This window comes from Telmatherina bonti (genome assembly GCF_933228915.1).
Source record: "Telmatherina bonti genome assembly, chromosome: 20".
Lineage (NCBI taxonomy): Eukaryota > Metazoa > Chordata > Actinopteri > Atheriniformes > Telmatherinidae > Telmatherina > Telmatherina bonti.
This window is the reverse complement of record NC_136618.1, coordinates 22,657,290-22,677,415: the sequence shown is the minus strand read 5'-3', so window position 1 is coordinate 22,677,415 and position 20,126 is coordinate 22,657,290.

Sequence of the window (20,126 nt, the reverse complement as noted above, 5' to 3'; positions counted from 1 at the left end):
CACATGCACTCACATCCTCTTGTAGGGAGAGTTTAGAGTGACCAGATAACCTATGACACATGTGTTTGGATGGTGGGAAGAGGCTGGAGTACCCTGAGAAAATCCACACAGAAAGGCCACCGAAGGCTCAAATTGGTTCTGCAACATACATAATATTTACCAGTAGTACGTGGAACTGTGACACACAGTATGTGTTGCACAACTCAGAACAGCTTAATCATTCAAAATGAAAAGTCATATTCATCCTGTGGTTTCTAATTTTCATTCGTAATGTTGTACCATTTTCATTTATTCTTTACCAGTAACACATTCTGATAATTACATCTGAATAAAATTACAAATCTTAAAAAAGAAGAAAAATTAGTGTTTATGACTCCTGAAGTATTCAAATTGACCTTAAGACTGCAGAGAGACTCATTTTATTAAGGGTATGCAATTTTTGTGCAGGTAGGAGCAGATTGAATGCTCTGCTACATTGCAAACAGTCAAATTCAGGGTTGTCAAAGATGAGGATGTTACAATGTCTGTGTCTTTTCCCAATTCTTCTTCAGTTTGAACTGCTATACAAATGTCCCTTTTACAACATACATGCTTCCTGAGACTGGTTTAACACAAAGAAAAGTTAGAAATGGGACACCAAAAAAAAACCAAAAAAAAAAAAAAAAAAAAACCGAAAAAACGTCATGCATTTATTTATTTATAAAACTGCAATAAAAAGAAAATTCTCATAAGCAGTTGTATAGTTCAATTAAATCAATAAGCTAATCACACTCTATTAGGCCATTGTTAAATGTTTTATATCCAGACTATGAGTTGGTGTTCTTTTTTGTACCCCCTATTGTTCAGCATCTACATATGCCTAGTGGCTCAGAAAATGGAGAACAATAATGAATGTTTAATCATAATTATCCTCATGACACACAGCATATCATCATATCACAAGGGGACTCTGGTATCATGTAAAGCTCAAGTCCATGTCTCTGTCCCATCAGTGCTTGGATGTGCCACATTATTTCAGTTAAAGTGGAACTATTATAAGCATTTCAGGCTAATTTATTTTTATTTCTGAGACCAGAAGGGCTGGGATTGATTGAGTTATTGTCACAAATGGCTTTATTTACTTCAGACTGACCCTCTCCGTAGGCTGTCAGATCAGCCTGTGGGCAAAACAAGTGGATTGAGACTCTTCCGCATTAAGCCCCGCCTCCCGCCACTGCACTACATCAGGAGCGCGCACCGCACCTGCTTTCGCCGTCATTGTAACATCTCATAAACAGAAGGATTAGGCTAATATGAACTCAATAAAACAACAAAATACAATGTCAACACATAGCATACAGCCCTACATGTTGGAACCTGAATCAGACCCTGAAAACAAAGTGGAAAACAGCAACCCACAGCAACGAATGCAGCAGGATGTCTCTCTTTGGTAAACTCACCAGCCATCGTTTGAAATAACTTTATCCGACGTTTTCCACCCGCCTGATGTATGTGTACATGCCCTTGTTAACCAGTAGAAGGTAACCAATCACCGAACCTTATCCCGTGGGACGTCACAAGGATTTCCAAGTAGAAAAAACTCTCTAAAACGACGTGTTTTTCATCGCCATGGAAACTGAACGGAGAGAGTGCTGGAACTTAAACTCAAACATGCGTTTAGGTGATAAAAAACAGTGCCGTTCACATGTCTGATGAGGATTCAACACTGTAACACTGTAGAAAGCTCAGAAAACTCCAAATACCATAATAGCACCCCTTTAAATACAGGTTAATCCGATTTACTTGAACAATGAATCAAGCCCAAAATTTTGACATTTTAACAGATTAATTCAAGCAATAACCAAATCAGCCTTTTGAGAAATACATCTAGAAAAGGGGGACTGATACTTCTTTTTTTTTTCCAACACCCGTCCTCATGTCATCATTTCCTCATTCTGCATAAAAAGGTGCGCCGCTTTTTGTGGCTGCGCCTCAGTTTGCCTGATCCTCTTTATGTCACATGTATGTTGTATGTCTAATTCTTGGACGGGTTATACTGGAATTAATTTGGTTGTGCCGACTGAATCAATGACAATAAAGTTTCTGTATAAGTTCCGAATAAGTAGCTCATTGAATCATAACATATTTTTTATTGGCCAATGCATTTTAGTGGGAAAGAGAACTTTCATTTTTATATATTTTCTCACAGTATACATTTAAAAATATATTTATTTAAAACATATGAACTGATTGCAAATGTAAAACAACACATTGGACATTACAAAAACATTCTTACATAATGGTGATGATGGTGTTATGTTTGATGATGGTAATGATAATGTATTCACTGTTGACATTTGTATGTGTAATTACCAGCATGCAGTCTTTTTTATTTTTTTCTAAAAATTATGTACAGCATATTTGGCTGTCTTAAACATACTCCAAAAAATAAATTTGCCTTACTTCGCCTTTCATTTTGTCTTACACATTGAAAATGGGACATTCTCTAATCCCTTGTTTGTCACTGAATGCATCAGTTTGTAGATCAGTGACACTTATCCTTCATTCAAGCTTCATACAGCCTGGTTATTGACATTGTCAAGTTTCAGCAAAACTGATGTTTTTATGTGATTCTAATTTAAATTAAAAATTAGAAAGTAAACAATAGTCTTGTGTAAGATTGACTATTGAACCTGCTGTTGGAGTTATCAGCCCGTCTGACACATGTCAGACATTAACTGTTTTTTTTTTTTTTTCTGCCCTTTAACGGACACCAGAAAACAGAAGATTACACTATCAAAATTTTGAAATGTTTCATGAATAAATGGCAAAAATCCCTAAACAATTTAGGTAAATTTTGTTAAAGGAACAGACTCCTAGATAAAGGATCTCCAGGGGAACAAGAGGTAGCAACATTACATTAAGAAAAAACCCAGTTAGCAAACAAATGTAGATTTATTTTTAGACCCATAGATCACAACAAGCAGCCAAGAGTGAGTGCAGGCACTTTTTTTTTTTTAAACAAACAACCAACAAAAACATCAACCAGAGCAATCACCAGTAGAAGCAAAACCCGACAACAGCTACTGAACACAGTAGGTCACAACACTTCAAAAGTCAAAACTCTGCTGCAGGCAGAGTCAGAGTGGCAAACTGTGGCAACAAGTCCAAACCAAGCACATCTGCCACGACGGAAGCTTGATGGAGGCTTTCATGCTGGCACTCTGCAGTGATCCAACCAGTCCCAGGTAGGTGGGGGGGGTGAGCGACCAGTCACCAACCAGCAATCTACTCTGAGGGTGGTGCTAAGAGGGAATCCAGGTGTAGCCAATCCTGATGGTGATGATGGAGTTGATGAGTTGGTGAGATTTCAGGCCACCGGCTGTAACAGGGACAAATAAAGATTTCATACTCAAAAAGTTGAACTTATTTTCCCATTTTTTCATGGGTTGGGTCTTTATGGATTAAAATCCAGGGTTAAAAATGATGACATGGCAACATGTAAATTCTGTTTTGTACAGGACAACATCAATACAATGATCAACAAACAAGAATGCAAATGTGCAAATCAAAATGTGCAACCTGCAACATGTGTTTTCTGAACCAAACCATATATTTTTAAACATCTAAACTTGACAATGTATATTTAGGTCCTAACCTTAACAATTCACAAGCAGGATGGAAGGCAGAAAGCTCAAGGACAAAAATTGAACAACTGAGCTTTATTTTTTTTAATGCATTCGTGGTCATGTATTGAGCTTTACCATTATCGTAAAGGGAGTGTTGTCATTTACACACACATATAAATATATTTAGCATGCTGTTGTTAAGCTATTGTTGATAAACTGTCCCATTTGATGCCCATAATAATAGTCGTTATCACATTACCTGTAACAAAATTAATTTTTATGCTGTTTTGGTAAATAAAAGGTACTCTGTGTTGCTTCAGAGCAAACATAGCAAGTAAAATTGCATTGGACCTAAGGGATATGGTGGCTATTGGCAATGTTTGTTGTCTATTTGCAATTTTAACCTGTGTTTTTCACTCACTCAATAATCCCCACACACACTGACATAGTGCACTGAGCATATTGCATGGTCTTTGCATTTGGAGTAAAACAACCGTCCAGAGAAACTTGAATTGGCCTAACAGAGGATTCAATATTATCTGAGCCACAGCCACTCCATCTGCCTTTAGTGATTGTAGAGGAAAGGAAACATGGGTTTACATGCACCATAACTCTAAGCCAGGGATACCTATCATGGAGCATCCACCTGTTTGAGTCTATAGTTGCATAACTAAAGAGACAGCTAGGCAAGGCAAGTTTATTTGTTCAACATTTTTCATTTCACACGATTTAAAGTATTTTACAAAGTGTTTTAAATATTAAAGGGTAACAAAGGGTCACCAAGCCAACTTTAAGTTTTAAATAAGACTAGTTTGAACCTGAACCTTTAAGGTACAAACATAGCTGCTTGTTCCATAATACAACAAATGTCTTTGCCTTCTGTTCTTCTCAGCAACTTTAGGAACTACGAGTAAACCTAGAGTCTCAGAGTGAAGAGCTCTGAAGTGCTGGTAAAGTATGGAACCATGAGATTTTCAAGATGCATTGGAGCTTGATCAAGAAGACATTTATATTGTGGGAAATCTTCAATTCTAATCTCAAAATACACAGGAACCCACATAGAGACGGTAAGTTCGATCGCTACTTCCAACCTCATCAGAAAAAACGTTGTACCATTTTAAAATGTAATAGTAGCAGGACTATTTATTTCAGCATCACTCTGAGTCAGGATGTTCTAAAGTTTTGGCATTATGAGGAAAGAATACAGTGCTGCAGACCTGTGTCATATGCGAGTTAAAGGACAGATCCTGGTTAACATCAACTCGACAGTTCTGAAATGTGGTACTAGAAACTACAGTAATGTTGAGTAAATAGGTAAGGCAAGGAAAATATCAGTGTTTATACTGTATGTTACATTTCATATGTGAGGCAACCCAATGTGCAATATGTTAGAAAGCAGCAGGCACTTGGGTCCAAAGACAATAACCTTACCTTTGTCTGAAATTTCAAAAGCTTACATTGTGGGTTCAATCCTTGATTCCTGGCCAAGTCAACTGCATGCAACAAACTGCAATTTCATCACAACCAAACGCCAAAACAAACAAACTTAAGCCTCTGCAGCTCTACTTTCCATCTGTAACAAACCACCAGACCGTCAAGCCATTGCAAGCTGTTTTACTGGTAGGGAATGAAATAGGTTTTACACTTGAGAGAACACAGCACACAATGTTGCTTTTTAATAGGATCCGGCGCACACTGCTAAAGTCAACAGTGAGGTCCCACCTGCAGGTAACGCAGCCAGGTCTGGGGCTGAGGGACAGGAAGCAGGAGAAGTTGAGGAGATGTGGGGAGAGGAGACTGCTTTGCTTATCAGTGAAGTGGAGAGGGGAGAGAGCTTTTTGGTACACCTGTCAGATGCATGAACAAAGTACATCTGTTCATCCGCTCTTCCTTCGACAGATGTCACCATCTAAAAACACAGCTTTCTAAAAACAAAGCCTGCCTCTGTCATGCTGTCTTTTTGTCTTTCAAACACATAAGAGCAAACAAACTCATACACACGAATAGAAAGTGACGCAAAATATGTTTACACTAGAAACCCCCCCTAAAACCGCCAATGAAATCTAACATCATAACACAGTCGTATTTGACTAATTATCTTTTCACAGCTGCCGCCCTGCTTTGAATTGCATTCGCAGAGATTTTAAGTAACACTGGCAGCAAATGTAAAGGTTAAATATACAACATTTGAAAAAGTGATTTAGAGTCTATATAGAGTTTTTAGACCCTCTGAGATTCTCAACATTTGTTTAGTTTCAAATACATCTTCATAGCTATTGAGATTTTTTTCTTCATTAATTTACAAGAGTTCAACATAACAAAGGCAAAGATAAGTGTTCTCTGTATGTTTGTTCATTTACAAAAATACAAGAAACTAAATTTTTATGTTAAAATAAGAATTCAGACCCCAGGCAATTATTGTTACAGCTAACATTTCTGTATGCGGTCCTTTCACAGCTTGTCCACCTGTACCTGAACAAATTCTTAATAATAAATGTAGCAGAGTCCTTCTTCCACAATCCTTTTCTTCGATCTTCACAATCCTGAAATTGCAAAAAAATGCATTGGTCATAAAAACTATATCGGGAAAAGTTCTAAATGATTGACAATTTTTTTTCTTATTTTTGCAAGGTCCACTGATTTAATATAAAAAGACTGGCAGTAATAACTTTGAAATTCTGATAGAAATTAATTCATAAATGGAGGCTAAAGTGCTGTCTTCACTCTGAGATAAATGCAGCTGGGATCAGCTCAGACTGTAGGTTAGCTCAGGCGTGCTGCTGCTTACCCCTCTTCTAAAAAAAAAAAAACGAACCAGGAAGCAGCTGCTCACCTTAATTTTAACTTAATTTCCCTTCTTTCTTTTCTATTTTGCTAGCTTGATTTTTCTTTTTTTGGGAGGTTTTTTTCTGCGTCCTGGGGCTCTCTGATCAATGCATACATGGGCTGCATACAATAGCTCATCCTGCTGCAGGTGGAGACTAAACCATTTAGTTCTGTTTTAAAAGTGTGACAAGCACTTCAGACATCTGTCCTTATTGTTAATGCAAACTTGAGAGCAAAGCTCATTGCAGCTGTATTTTTTACAACATTGCTCTATCAAATTTACAACTGTCCCTGCTATTTTACATATTCGATATTACTCAAGGTCGATTGTTTTTAAGCTTAAATGATAAAATTTCTCTTTAATTATACGTATCCCCTTTAAAAAAAAAAAATGATAGTAATAATACATTTAAAAAAAAACCGAGGCGACCCTGGCCTGCAAAAGAAAGGTACCGAAATTCACTGATCTCATCAATGCACAGCTCAGGCCTTGTATGTTCTTACCTTGAATGTGGGGGTTATTTCCAGGTAGTCCAACTTCCTCCCAAAAACATGCCTCTATGGTTAACTGGTGATTACAGATTGACCTTAGCTTTGAGGTTTTTAAAACATATAATAATGTGACCCTGAAAACCTGCTCTGAGTGGTGAATGTTGACATATTGCATCCAAAAAACTTAAGTTTTTGCAGCTTTATTTCTTATTTATTTCATATTGGATATCTTTGTCAGTTGATCTGCTGGTTGTTGTTGTTTTTCTTTACCATGAGTGCTGTCGTGCAACATTTGTTGCAGATTCGCAGAGCTCCCAGATGATCTACAACAAGCCTGATGTCAGGAAGCAAAGTTGCTATTTTTATTCTGAACAAATGCCACTAGCCTCCCCCTGAGCTTAGCGTGTCCTCACTTTTGCTATTTAATGGATATGGAAATATAGCATGTGAATGAGAAGCTGCAAACAACAGTGAAAAGAACAAGTCCCTTTCTATCCCCAGCAATTTGTTTTACAAGAGAATAATCCAGATTGTATTACAGGTCAGCAGTTTGTGTTTAAACTGAATTACATCAACATAAAATTCTGTTTGGATTGTTTTTACTTAGAATCTGTTTTGCTGAGTATTTCAAGCAGTTCTTGTTAAGAAAGTGAAAAGTTTCTTTTGGAAGTATCAGGTGATGCCAACCTTCCCAGCATCCGTCAGGTGATAGATAAATCATGCTGAGGAGGACTGGTAGAATTTGTCATACATTTCTGTGACAAGGCAGTGCTTCAGGAGCAAGCGGGATAGATGTGAACCTCATATTGATGAGAGGAGATCTCAGTGGAAGGAGAGGAGCCTTGGTTGTCCTGACAGAGGTGAGCAGGTCAGTGGACCTCTGAGCATCTGAGGAATGACATGATTCTACAGCAACAGGGAAACTTCCAGAAAAAAGCAGAGACAACGGAGGCAAGAAGAACTGATTTGTAACTTCTGGGACATTTGGGCAGCACAACATGACAAAAACAAACATATAACAAAACAAACAATAAAATCAATACTGTGCAAGTATTATCAAGTTTTTTTTTATGTGAGTTAAGCAAATGCAAACATGACTGTATAACATGGAGTAGAAATATAAACAGTTTCCCCATTTATCTTTTTTTTTTCCACTTTGGGGCTTTGCTCATTTAAAGCTAAAGAATTTTTTTTTTTAATGAAAATGAGAAGGAAGAGTGGGCAAGCTTTCTTATGTAAGGTGAGAAAAACATCACATTAGCAGTGTTTCAAAGTAAAAAAAGATTTAAAAAAAAAAAATCCACAGGAGACTGAAAGATCCTGTGAAATAGTTCATGTTTCTTAGCCAAGAGACCCAGGGTTCATCATATTAGTTAATTTCAATTTGAACTAAGTTCAAAGTCTTTTTGCCAACTTTATCTTTCTGCTAAGTTTTACCAAACCATGTTTAGGTTTAAAAATGACTGGGTTAGGTTTAGAAAAAAAACAATGTTTAATCTTTTTTGGCTCAGAAAGAAATTAGTTCAACACTGTCTGTAAAAGACACAAATGTATTGCAAATAACATTTGAGGCAGGCATCATATGAACAATTTGATGGTGAAGTGGTGGCTAACTGAGACTTCGTCTGCATGGCACAGATGAAAATGATATACTTGTAAATTAAGTTGTGTAGGATATAACATACAGAAATACTCTACATTAACATATATTATTTTTTAATTTTACTACAGGGATCAATCAAAGATATTTGAAATCTTCTTTTATTTACAATATAAACAGAGCAAGAGAGGAACAATTATGATAATATTTTTCTTAATGATTGTGAACACAGAAAGGCAACTTTCTCAACTGTCAAACAAAGCCAAAACAAAGCAAACTCAACACAAAATGGTAAATAAACTGTATTTATAAAATACTATTTAAGTCTTATTTGACCACAAAAAGCTTTTTTTTATGTTGCAAGCCACATTCAGGCATACACACATACACAATCATACACCACTTCTTAGTCTGTATATATCGTACATTTTTTATCTGTCCTCACATGCATTCATACACTGATAATGTGATTCACCGTCTTGGTCAAGGACACTTAGTCTGGCAGATTTGGGAAGCTAGGAATCAATCCAACAACTGACCTTCTCACTGGCAGAGGACTTCCTCCTGAAGTTACAGTCACCTTAGAACAAAACAACTAATCAGTTATTGCTTAAGGATAACAACATCAAAAGATAACTCTCCATCTATTTATAATCCAGGTGTTTCTCTGGGTTCTTCCCAGCAGCAAAAACAGGACTAATATTTATTCCTGTCATGTGTCTTAGTCATAGACTTTATCATTTTTTCCCCCTTTTCTGTGATAAGATTTTCTTTGGTCTTTTGGTGCATCTGCATCAGGGTTTTTGTTTCTTCCTAGCTTTATTTGTTATTTATAAGGCCAAGTGTCTTTTTTTTTTTTAAAATTTTGTACACCCCCCTAATCCAGTTTGGGTTATCTGACTAATGTAACAGCAGTAATAGATATTGTAATGGAAATTTTATTCAGTTTCGTTTAGAGCAGTGTAAGTTTGCATATTTACCATAGACTATATATAAAAAGAGATATTTATTTGCCAACGGTTTGTATGCAAATGAGAAACATTTCAACTTCTGCATCAGGGAAACTATTTCTGCTCACAGACATTGTGGTTGTAATACACATGCACCATAATGTTCAGACAACACCTGCTTTATACAAAGATAACAGCAACCTCGGGCACACAAGTTTCAACTCTTCCCTCCTCACATCTGGAACTTTCCCCCTTTTATTAGACTTTGTAGATAAAAATGTAGTCAGAGCCTCCTTCTGATGTCCCATGACTCTGTCTGCTTTCCTTTACTGCATAAGTATTAAAAAAGTCAAATGGGATCTTCTCAAGACCCTTGGTAAATAATTTCCATCACGTTATCTAATTAATATTAATTTACTGATAGCTGATAAAACTCTGCATAGCACTTGGCTGCCACAGGTTGCACAGGGAAACAGTCATTTTGACTGCTAGGAGTGTCTTTAAAAGAAAAATCTTCTGTCAACCTTGAAGAGTTTCTTTTCATACCATCTAAAACAGATTTCTGTCTTTTTCACTGAGCAGAAACAAAGGTAGCATGAACAGTCAACACTTGCATAAAGTCAGCTCTCATCGGTGGGAAATTTAAAGAAGAATTGCACAATGTTGTACACAAAATATGACTGACAGGAAGAACCTGGAAAAAGACTGCCTGGCTGCGCTGGAGCTATGTTGTCAACACATTAAATTTTAAAAACAGGATTCTTTTTTCTCCAAAGGTTTTTGGTGTGTAGTAAGTTGCCACCTCTGTTTTACAGAAGTGCCAAATGAAATCATGCATTTTTACACTGAGTGCTAAATCTGCTCTGGATGAATGCCTCGATGAGTGAGCTTTAAATTCTGTCTGTCTGCTTGGTGTTTTAGGTCTCTTCAGACTCTGCAGATAAGACAGGGAAGATTTCAGCCGCATTGCAAAAGGAGGGAAGATGATGACAGCAGGGCTCAGCTCACCATGGGGAAGTGAATAGCCCAGAGGTGTTGTGGAGAAATGGATTTGAGGAGTGCAAATGTTCAGTGAGAAGATCAAAAGGGAATGGAACGGCTCAAGATAGTAAACATACGGAACAAAGTGGGAGGTGTAGGTGTGTGTAGGAGAAAGCTTCAGACAATACTCTATTAATGGGCAGAAAAAGAAGAGGAGGGACAATGGTCGTGTGACTCTAAGTTTACAACTTTCAGTTAATGTGTTTTGACTCAATAAGATTTTACCAGTCCTATATGAAAGATTACTATTTTTACTGTTGCAAAGTGCTTTCTAAAAGGCAGTGAACATAAATAAAAATGAGTCAATTTCTCCCCTGGCCATCCCTCTGGCTGTGTTCTTAAATCCATGTAACTTTGATTAGATGAATGATTACTTTGCGAATGTACCTCACCAGCTTTCTCCCCCTACATGAATGGCAGAGATTATCAGGAAAAAGTTTGATGAATTTGGTCTGGACTTTCTCAAGCTGCTGTCCAAGTTCATCAGTGTGGAAAGGTTTTTTCTGGGCATCTATAAATGACCCAGTATTTTTCTCCATCTTATTTTCACAGATTTTGCAAAGTGCCGCTTGTTCACTTTTGTTTTTATTACAGATTTAGAAGATGGAAAAATTGCAAAACAAAATATCTTTAGCAACTGATATAGATATTTTAGAAGGCCCTGCCTGTTCTAAAGAAAACAAAGAAAAAGAAACAAAATAAAGCGATTCACTTGCTGTTTCCAATCAGTTAACAAACAATAACTTGTTTCTGACTAACATCTTCCCACATCCAACACAATAACCCATATATTACAAGAAATATAAGAAATTCTGTAAGAAGAGTCACCCATATTTTCCTTTTGTTGACCTCTAAAAAAACTGTTGTTGTTTATTCTTCAATAAAATTCATGTTGATCAGGATGACCACTTCTACTAAATTACAACTACTATCATTGTAACCTATTGTATCCACCCTGCATGTAGGCCAATCTATTCCCAAAGAAAATATCATGTAAATTTGTCTAATTGTTAATGGTACAGATGTTATTAGGTTTTTTTCTGAACCAAGCCATTTTGTGTGGAAATGCGCTGAAAACTGAAAGCAAAGCTCAAAGCTCTTAATAATGGCGATGACCAACCAACGCTGGGTCAGCTGAAGTGAGAATAATGAATGACCTCGGTCCTAAAAAAAAAAAAAAAAGATTCTAGACAAAGTCTTGGAATGTTTTTATGTAGCTATCATGGTTGATAAACTAGAATATATTTGAGAAAAATATTACATTATACATTAGCTGTATTTCCCAGTAGATCTTGAATTAACTTGAATAAAAAAGATGGCATTGACAGAGTAATACATTTTTGATTTACAACTGCAAAGACATTCAAAGAAGAATGTCTTTGCAAAGTGTGATTTGCAATGTTGTGTTTCACTGTACATTGATATGTGGAATTATAAGACTGTCTATGGAGTGAAGTTGAAAGTGAGAGTGGTGTAATAGCATCATGAATAGAATATTTAGAAGCCATTTTCAACACAATGAAACATTTGAAAAACAACAAACTCATTAGTCAAACAACGTGGTCTGAATAGCTGCATTCATTAACAGGGGAAAGAAAACGCCTGCAGAGTCAGCGTCATAAAAACATTGCATAGTGATGACTTTTGTGACTGTTGAACAGTACTTTAGGCTGCATGAAGAACAAGGTAATTCTACAGTCTTATGACAAAAGTGAAATGAACAGAGCCGACATAAGGAAATGAGATTCTTAACAGTAAAGCTAATAGATAATCCAGTCTAACCAGAAAACATACAACAAGTTTGTTTGCCCACATCTTCTATCTTTACTAGTGTTGCAGTCTAAAGGTACCATTCTACCAGTGACCTCATGGCCATGACACGACCCATTCATTGTATAAGTGAAAGTTTATTTATTCATTGATGAGAGTGCTGCAGAAAAATGAGGAACTTAAAGTGGAAGATAAAGTATAAAAATACAATCAGTGAGTTAAACATTGCACAGGACAACATTTCAATCAATCAATCAATCAAAATGTATTTATAGAGCCCTTTTCTTACCAAAGCACTGCAAAGTGCTTTACATAATAAAAATGATAAGCAAATACTGATGACATTTAAAAACAAGTCTTTAAATAGCAAAACAAAGGACTCACTCAAAACCATGACATCCCCACCCCACCCAATACCCCCAATTTCAACAAAATTTTTCCTGCCTGAATTATTGTGATCATATAAACACTAGAAAGACATGGAAAATGTCAGTCATTGTGTATTAAAAAAAGTACGGTAATGCTAAATTTAAACATGCTTAATTTCAACTTAAACTGCATCTCTGTAAGTGTTTAGCCTGTCATTGCGATACTGTAACATTTTCCACCATGGAGCTATGGAGCTATTTCACACATCAGTCATATGATCAGGTTGGACAAGAAATTAACGCTAACTGCTTACCATCTGATCCTTTGACTGAAAGTACAACACATACATGGGTGGATGGTGCTAAAAGTTAGTTTTATGATGACAAATATACATTCAAAATATTTTCTCTAACTTCTTCCCAATCTGAATGTTGTTTTTTCCCCTCAATATAACATTGTGCTGTTGTCCCCTTCCCGTTAGAACCTTTTTTTAGTATCCCTTAAGAGGAGGAAAATATTTTGCACAGCCCTTCTCTTTTCTTCTTCCCCTCACTTGCATTTATCTGTTTGTTTGCTTGTTCATTTGTGTTCAAGATAATTTAATAAGTCATGGATGGATTTTCATTAAATCTACAGTAGTTTTTGGAATTCTGAAAAGGAAGAACTGATTTATTTTTGGTGGTGATCTGGACCACCATTTGGATCCAGGAACGTTTTAAAAGTCTTGTCAGAGGTTAGCACTTTCTAGTTATTATTATGTTTTACTTATTTGATTTTTATTTTAATTTATTCTTCATTCCAAGTAGATTTGGCTTAGGCATAAAATCATTTGTGTTAAAATTCACATATGAAACAAACAAATATGCAAATAAAAAGATAAGCTCATGTTAGGATCATTTTCCTATTCGCAACCAGCTTTTCCATTTTCTGAGTTAGGAAAATGATAAGTACTGTCTACAGTAACTATTCCACTGGTTTTATCAAAAGAGAGTCAATGTGATGGTTATTATCAGATAACATGTTAACATATGTTACTATGGTGATTTAACAATGTCAGCAGAGACAGAGAAACCTCTGATATCCTCAGTGAAGTATAAATGTAGTTTTCTTGGTCACTACTTTTTTTGGAACTGTCGTTCTTATGTGAATACTTTGACAGCAGCATTTCCATTTATAGAGGTATTTCATGTAAAAAAAAGTCTTTACAGTATAAACAACAGAAGGCAATTGGCACCATCTCACATTGATTACCCCACATCTTTTAATCTTAAAAAGCACAAAAACCGATATACCAAAGTGCACTTCCTGCATCCCTCCTCCAGAACTCACTTCATCACCATCCCATAAGGTCACCCACATTATCCTGAGCAGCTGTTTAGGAAAATCAAATTATGGATGAGGCTATCATTCAAATTCAGCAGCCACTCTTAGCATAATTCATGATTTATTGATACTTCAGAGCAGACATTAATATTGCCGTGTTGATTAAGACTAATCTGACTCAGTTTATGATTGGCTGCAATTCTGATGTCTTCTTATTTGCCCTTCAGTATTCCATGGAGGCTCATCTTGGGGTTGGAATGATTCTCAAACATTTGCATTTTGTCCAGTAGGGCTTCCCTTGTTGTACCTAACCCTTCAAAAGGTTGGTGGATTTTATTTGACATTTCAGAAACAACTCATTTGCCTCATCATGCACAGATCACTGAAAGTTTTCTCGCTAATATGCTGCAAAATGCTGTGTTGCGCTTCCAGGGAAAGTATCACCAAAATCATGCAAAAAAGATATTACATGGATATGATACTGACACATGTTGCTTGACATTTCACAATCATTTCATGATTTTAAATTTAATTATGGTTATGAGACTGATGAAAGACAAGGCACACATTTCAGTCAAAGAAAACTGAATGTAAATTTAATCATACAAAAAATAACAAAATAATAAAATACCTCTTTCATAAATCAACTTATCTAATGAACTAAATAACAGCAAAATCAAAAATAGGTCAGCTCCCATTTAAATTATTTGTCTTTCCACCCCAAAAGCCTTCTGCAAGCCTTGTCAAGCCCACTGTCCATTTTGTTATCTTTCTATTGAACAATACCAAGTCTAGCCTTGGTATCAACTCCATTGATATTTGGATCGATCCACACAGCCCCAGCCCCAGACCCAGCCCAAGTTTAGTTGTGAATACACACAACATCCACTTTTTTATGTATTGCTTGTGTCTATTTTGCCAAATCACTGTGCTTGATGGAAAAGAATGCTGACTGGAAGCAAAGCCCTTGGATGTTTCAGTTTATTGCTGTATGTCTCTTTCCTATCTCTCTTGTTTACCTCAATAAACAAGATACCTTCAATAATTACCTTCAATACACTTCATCAATGATTTTCACTTTCCACGGACCTGGTGGGTCAACAAATCATTTCCACACAACAAGTTCTTACTTTTAGTCAGAGTTGTTAATAACAACAGCATATAATGTTAATCACGGTGTATTTAATAAGCCTGAAATGCATATCTCAATCTGTTTGAGGGTGTCTGCTCGATGGCGCCATTGCTCCATCCAAGGAATCACTAAAATTAACTAACTTGCTAACTTCTGTGGATTTCACATCTGAAAAACGGTTAAAGTCTTGGATTAATTTATAAAGGAAGAAGAGTGCCTTTATCCAGGTGTGCTGAGGATACATCCAGTATTTTGTACAGTTTAGAATTCAGAGCTTAAAGGTTCTGCTCTGGAATTTGGTCTCTGTGTGCTGTGGATACAAAGGGACCTCCTGGGGTGACGGACAACAGGCTCTTACCAGGGTCCAACTTCAAAAGGGTGCCACAGTCTGTCTGTGTAGACATTTCCTACCAGGAACAAGATAAAACCAGCGGGGTTCCTGGTTTAAAGTGGAGGTCTGTCTACCCGGATTAAGATGGATCTGATTTTTAGGGCTTTCATTGAGCTCTGTTTTGGAGATGTGTGGATGGACTTCCTTTTGAAGTAGAAAGTCCTGAGTTCTTATCTGATTTGGGGGTTAATTCGGCCTTGGGAGGTTGCTACATATGTCATACAATAATAGTCCATTGTCAAGTTATTTTTATTGATTTTTTCTGACACTATCAGAAAGAAAATATTTTTTAAATCTTCTAAAATGTACACATTTTAAAATACATAGACACTAATATGGTTTCAAGCAAAGGCATTCTTAAATGTGTGGATTGAAGATTCAGTCTTACTGAATTGCCACATGGATGTTACCTGACAAAACAATACCTGTGCAGGAATATATTTCCATCTTACATTTAAAATAATATATTATGACAGTATTGGTACAGATGTTTTGATTCTATATTTGATCCATTTTTCAATACAAGACAAAACATTAAATATAGTGGTGGCAAAAGTTCCATTTTTCCATCTATATGGGCAGCGAAATGTACATGTACTTTTGCACAAAAAAATTCTTTCTGGTACATTGTAAACCTCAGGTACTTCTTGTGATTGACCTCATGGGCTATTTTGCATTAATACAGCACTGGAAAAGTAAAAATGGCAATAGAATTGAGACCACAAACCTGGGATGGAAAGATTAATTCTCAGCAAGATAGAAAGTTTGCAACCTTGTGTAGACAATGAAATGTCCATCAGTGAGATCAAAAATTAGTGGAGTGTAAATGTATGAAGCTTTTCAGAATTAGCAGATCTCATTTTATCTTGAAAAATTACATATGCTGTGTGAAATCTTTGTTAGATTTGCTGTAAAGTTAGATTTGACTGAAATGCATTAAACATTAAAAGTTCAGAGGGATTTTTGGAAATCAATTCCTTCTTATTCAAACCAGGAAAAGCCTGAGGGCATAGATGAAAACTGTTTTAGAAAAAATAGGGGCAATCAAAGCAATTGTTCGTTTCTCCCTGGGTCACAGTCGTAGGATTTTCCTTTCTCCTTTTTCCCTATACAATGCCACAGCCTCGGTCCTTACACTGCTTTCGTTCTTTCTCCAGTATTGATTGCATTGAACCTCTCCAAATGAATGAATAGAATAACCATCCTCTCTATGTCCATTTCCTTTTCAACTGATGACAAAAAAAAAAAAAAAAAAAAAAAAAAACAGACAGGGGGGGGGGGGGGGGGGGGGGGGTTATACTGGGCAAAAAAAGGCAGAAGTATTGGTCTTGTGTGAATCCCTGCTCCACTGATCCTGTGCAGCAACTGCCAGGCTGACAGCAGGCCCAGACAATCATCCTCATCCCCTGTCTCATCAACCTTGGTCTTGCTCTGCCAGCCACCGCTTGCTCAGAATCAATCAGCATTGAGATATGGGCTGCCGTCACGGCGGTGACCAATTTTGGCATGCAAGGTTCTCCCTTTATAGACAAAGAGATGAAGATCAATAGCCAATTTGGCCTTGGAATGGGGCTCAAATGTATCAAGGAAAATTCATTTTGTTCTTCTCTTTTCATCCCAGAGATGTCAAGAAAAGCATGATGAACATTCATGACCTGTACAGTAAAGAGCAGAACCATTCAGCAGTCTAACCTTGGCAGTAAAGGCAAGATGGTAAAAATTACGTCTTTGTGATTAGAAATTGTGGAATTGATAACACGTTATGATAAGCACACAAAAAAGTACAAAAACAAATGTGCAATTTGATTTTCTTTTTCCTCTTTCTCGTTTTTTAATAATTTTTTATTCTTCGTGGAGTGATGTTCAGTGCTGCTGATGTTTCCTCTGAAATAGTTATTGTTTTTGTTTATTAGTTTGACCACTTTATAATGCCACTGATTATAAACCAATGGTGTTCCTGCAGACTTCTCTCTTTTCTACAAAGAAACTTTGGATCTCATATGGACAACTGGCTTGTAAGATACTATCTGAACCGAACCCTTTGTTTTTGATTGTGTAATTTAGCCATTTACTTTATTATCTGAATACTTTTTCCCTGAATGATGAACGATATTCTCTTTTATGCACTGAATACAACTCAGATATCTTATTGTAGCTTTATACAATCATACAGCATCTTGAGGATTCACAGACAAATCTTTTTTTTTTTTTAGCCTGAGAAAGGCCAATAAATTTAATTTTTTTCACATTTGGACAGTGGTCTGTGGAGGACATAATGTATACTGTCACAAAACCTTCACATAATTATAACGCGACAATTCCCACTAATAAGTTATAATCCACCCAAATACATAGTAAATTGTTTCCATCAGTCTTTGTTGCAGAATTACAACTTGGTAACTCTTGGAGAGTTGTCGAGTGGTAATACTGCTCAAAGACAATGTTAACAGCAGGGAAAACCATCATCTGTCATCTTTGAGCTGAACCTCTTTGTTGTAACCACAGAACAGAGAAACTGAAACAATTATGGAGTGACACACCCAAAGCACAAAGAAAATACTGTTGTCTCAAAAGAGATAAATTAACTTTGTATCCTCCTGTATCTCCTGTGTATCTCCTGTCTTACATTCTTCTCTCCTGACAGGAATTCCTAATGCATTCTTCTGGAAAACAAAACACAATTAGCCTGAAAGGAGCTACCAAGGTCTTAATGCCCTGAGTGTGACTGAGAATTTTTCCTCTGGATTAAACTGTTTTTATTGATTCAGAGCAATTAGCACAAGCGTACGTGGATAACTCAGCCCAGGCAGCTGCATAGGTAATAAGGATTAGCCTATTACTTCATAGTTTCCACCAGTTTGAACTTCCACCACGTAGAGATGTCTCATCTTCTTTTAACTTACTGTTTGCCATTTACGTTCCTAATTAATTGTTGTTCAACATTATGTGTTGGATTTTAATTCCAATATGCATCAAGGAAACATATTGAAACATGAAACTGTTATTGCTGCTTTTGCAGCTGTAGCAAACTGTTTTTATTTTGATATACATTTAATGTTAAAGATATAGAAAATCTGCATTACATTTCTATTTTTATCTTCTGTTGGAAAGCCACAATTTTACAAAACCACTTAACCCATTTCAGTTACCTGCTTATATTATTAAGAAGGCAAAACACAATTCCTCATTAAGTGGAGGTTGCTTAATTTGTTTGCTAGGTGTATAAGAAAATAGTAACCCAACAACTTTTTATATATGTGTTCAGAAAATAATAGGTGTACAAAGAATTGTCACTGGGGTGGCGTCTTTAAAGGTACTGTTCTTGTACCCTCAACATTTGTACCCTCACAGAGTGTATCTTGTTGAGATCAGTTTTGTTAAATTGGGGTACGTGATAGACCGCGAGTCCAATACCAATACAATACTCATCTTTTTAAGAAACAAACTGCAAGAATATGAAGAAGTTATCCCATTTCACTGTTGATGGTACAACAGTGGCACCTTTGATGGTACCACTCCAGTGACAATCCTTTGTACCCCTACAAAGATACATTTCGGTGCCTTATAATTAGTGTGTAGTGATAGCATGAATGCTGCGCTTAACTATTCACAAATGCTCTACACTATATCATTCTAACAGCAATTCCTATGTAATCAATATTTATTGAAATAGTATGAAAGTTTGCAATCCCTCTTCCAATAAACCAAGTCTAGGCCATAGTTGAAATTTATGGTTCCCATTCAGTCCACATTCCATGAAAGATGCCATTGCTTGGCAGTCCATTTCTGTTTCTCAGATCGGAAACAAATAAAACAGAACCATCCTTTGTCTGGAAAAGTCAAATTGATCTTTTTATTCTGGCTGTGATCTTTGCTTTCCCAGTATCTGTATGGGAATCAGAGTCTGTCTTCTAATCTAGCCGTTTTGTCTTCTTGTCGTCGTCTGACACTTAATTTCTTCTTAAAATGCAAATTTATACCATTGTATTTTCCATCAGATAGCTGCTTTTCCTTAGACTTAACAAGATCAACCATTAAAATTTAACATGCTCTCTACTTTACCTTTAATATTCATCACAGTGTCATATTTTCAATTTTAAATGACTTCACAATTGATTCTATCTGAAAAACCCAAAGACTTCCATCCTGGGCTGAGGGGATTGATTACTTTTCCTTTCTCCTGAATCAATGTTATATAATCTAATGTGGTTGATATTGCAATGGCAATAAAACAATTTGGGAAGATGTAGGGTAGCATTTAAATGCTTTCATGTTGCATTTTATTTGCATTTCTTTCTATTAGCATTATTAACCTAGGTAGAAAAAAAAAAAAAAAAACATTACATGAAACAAATAAGGCTGAAAATAGGCTCTCATAGAGACAGATTTTGTTTTCCACTATAGAGAGCTGGCGAGAGATTACCCGCTTGCTAACTAAACCTGATGACTATGCAACACCTCATCTGTCACTGCTGTCATAAATTCCACTGATTTCATTAAAGCTTCTGCAGAGATAAAAACTGGGACGCTTCATTTTGCTTTCACAGTCAGAAATGTTACTGGCAACACATGCAGATTCATTTAAATATTTTTCAAATAGAACCCTGTATGCTCACCATGCCCC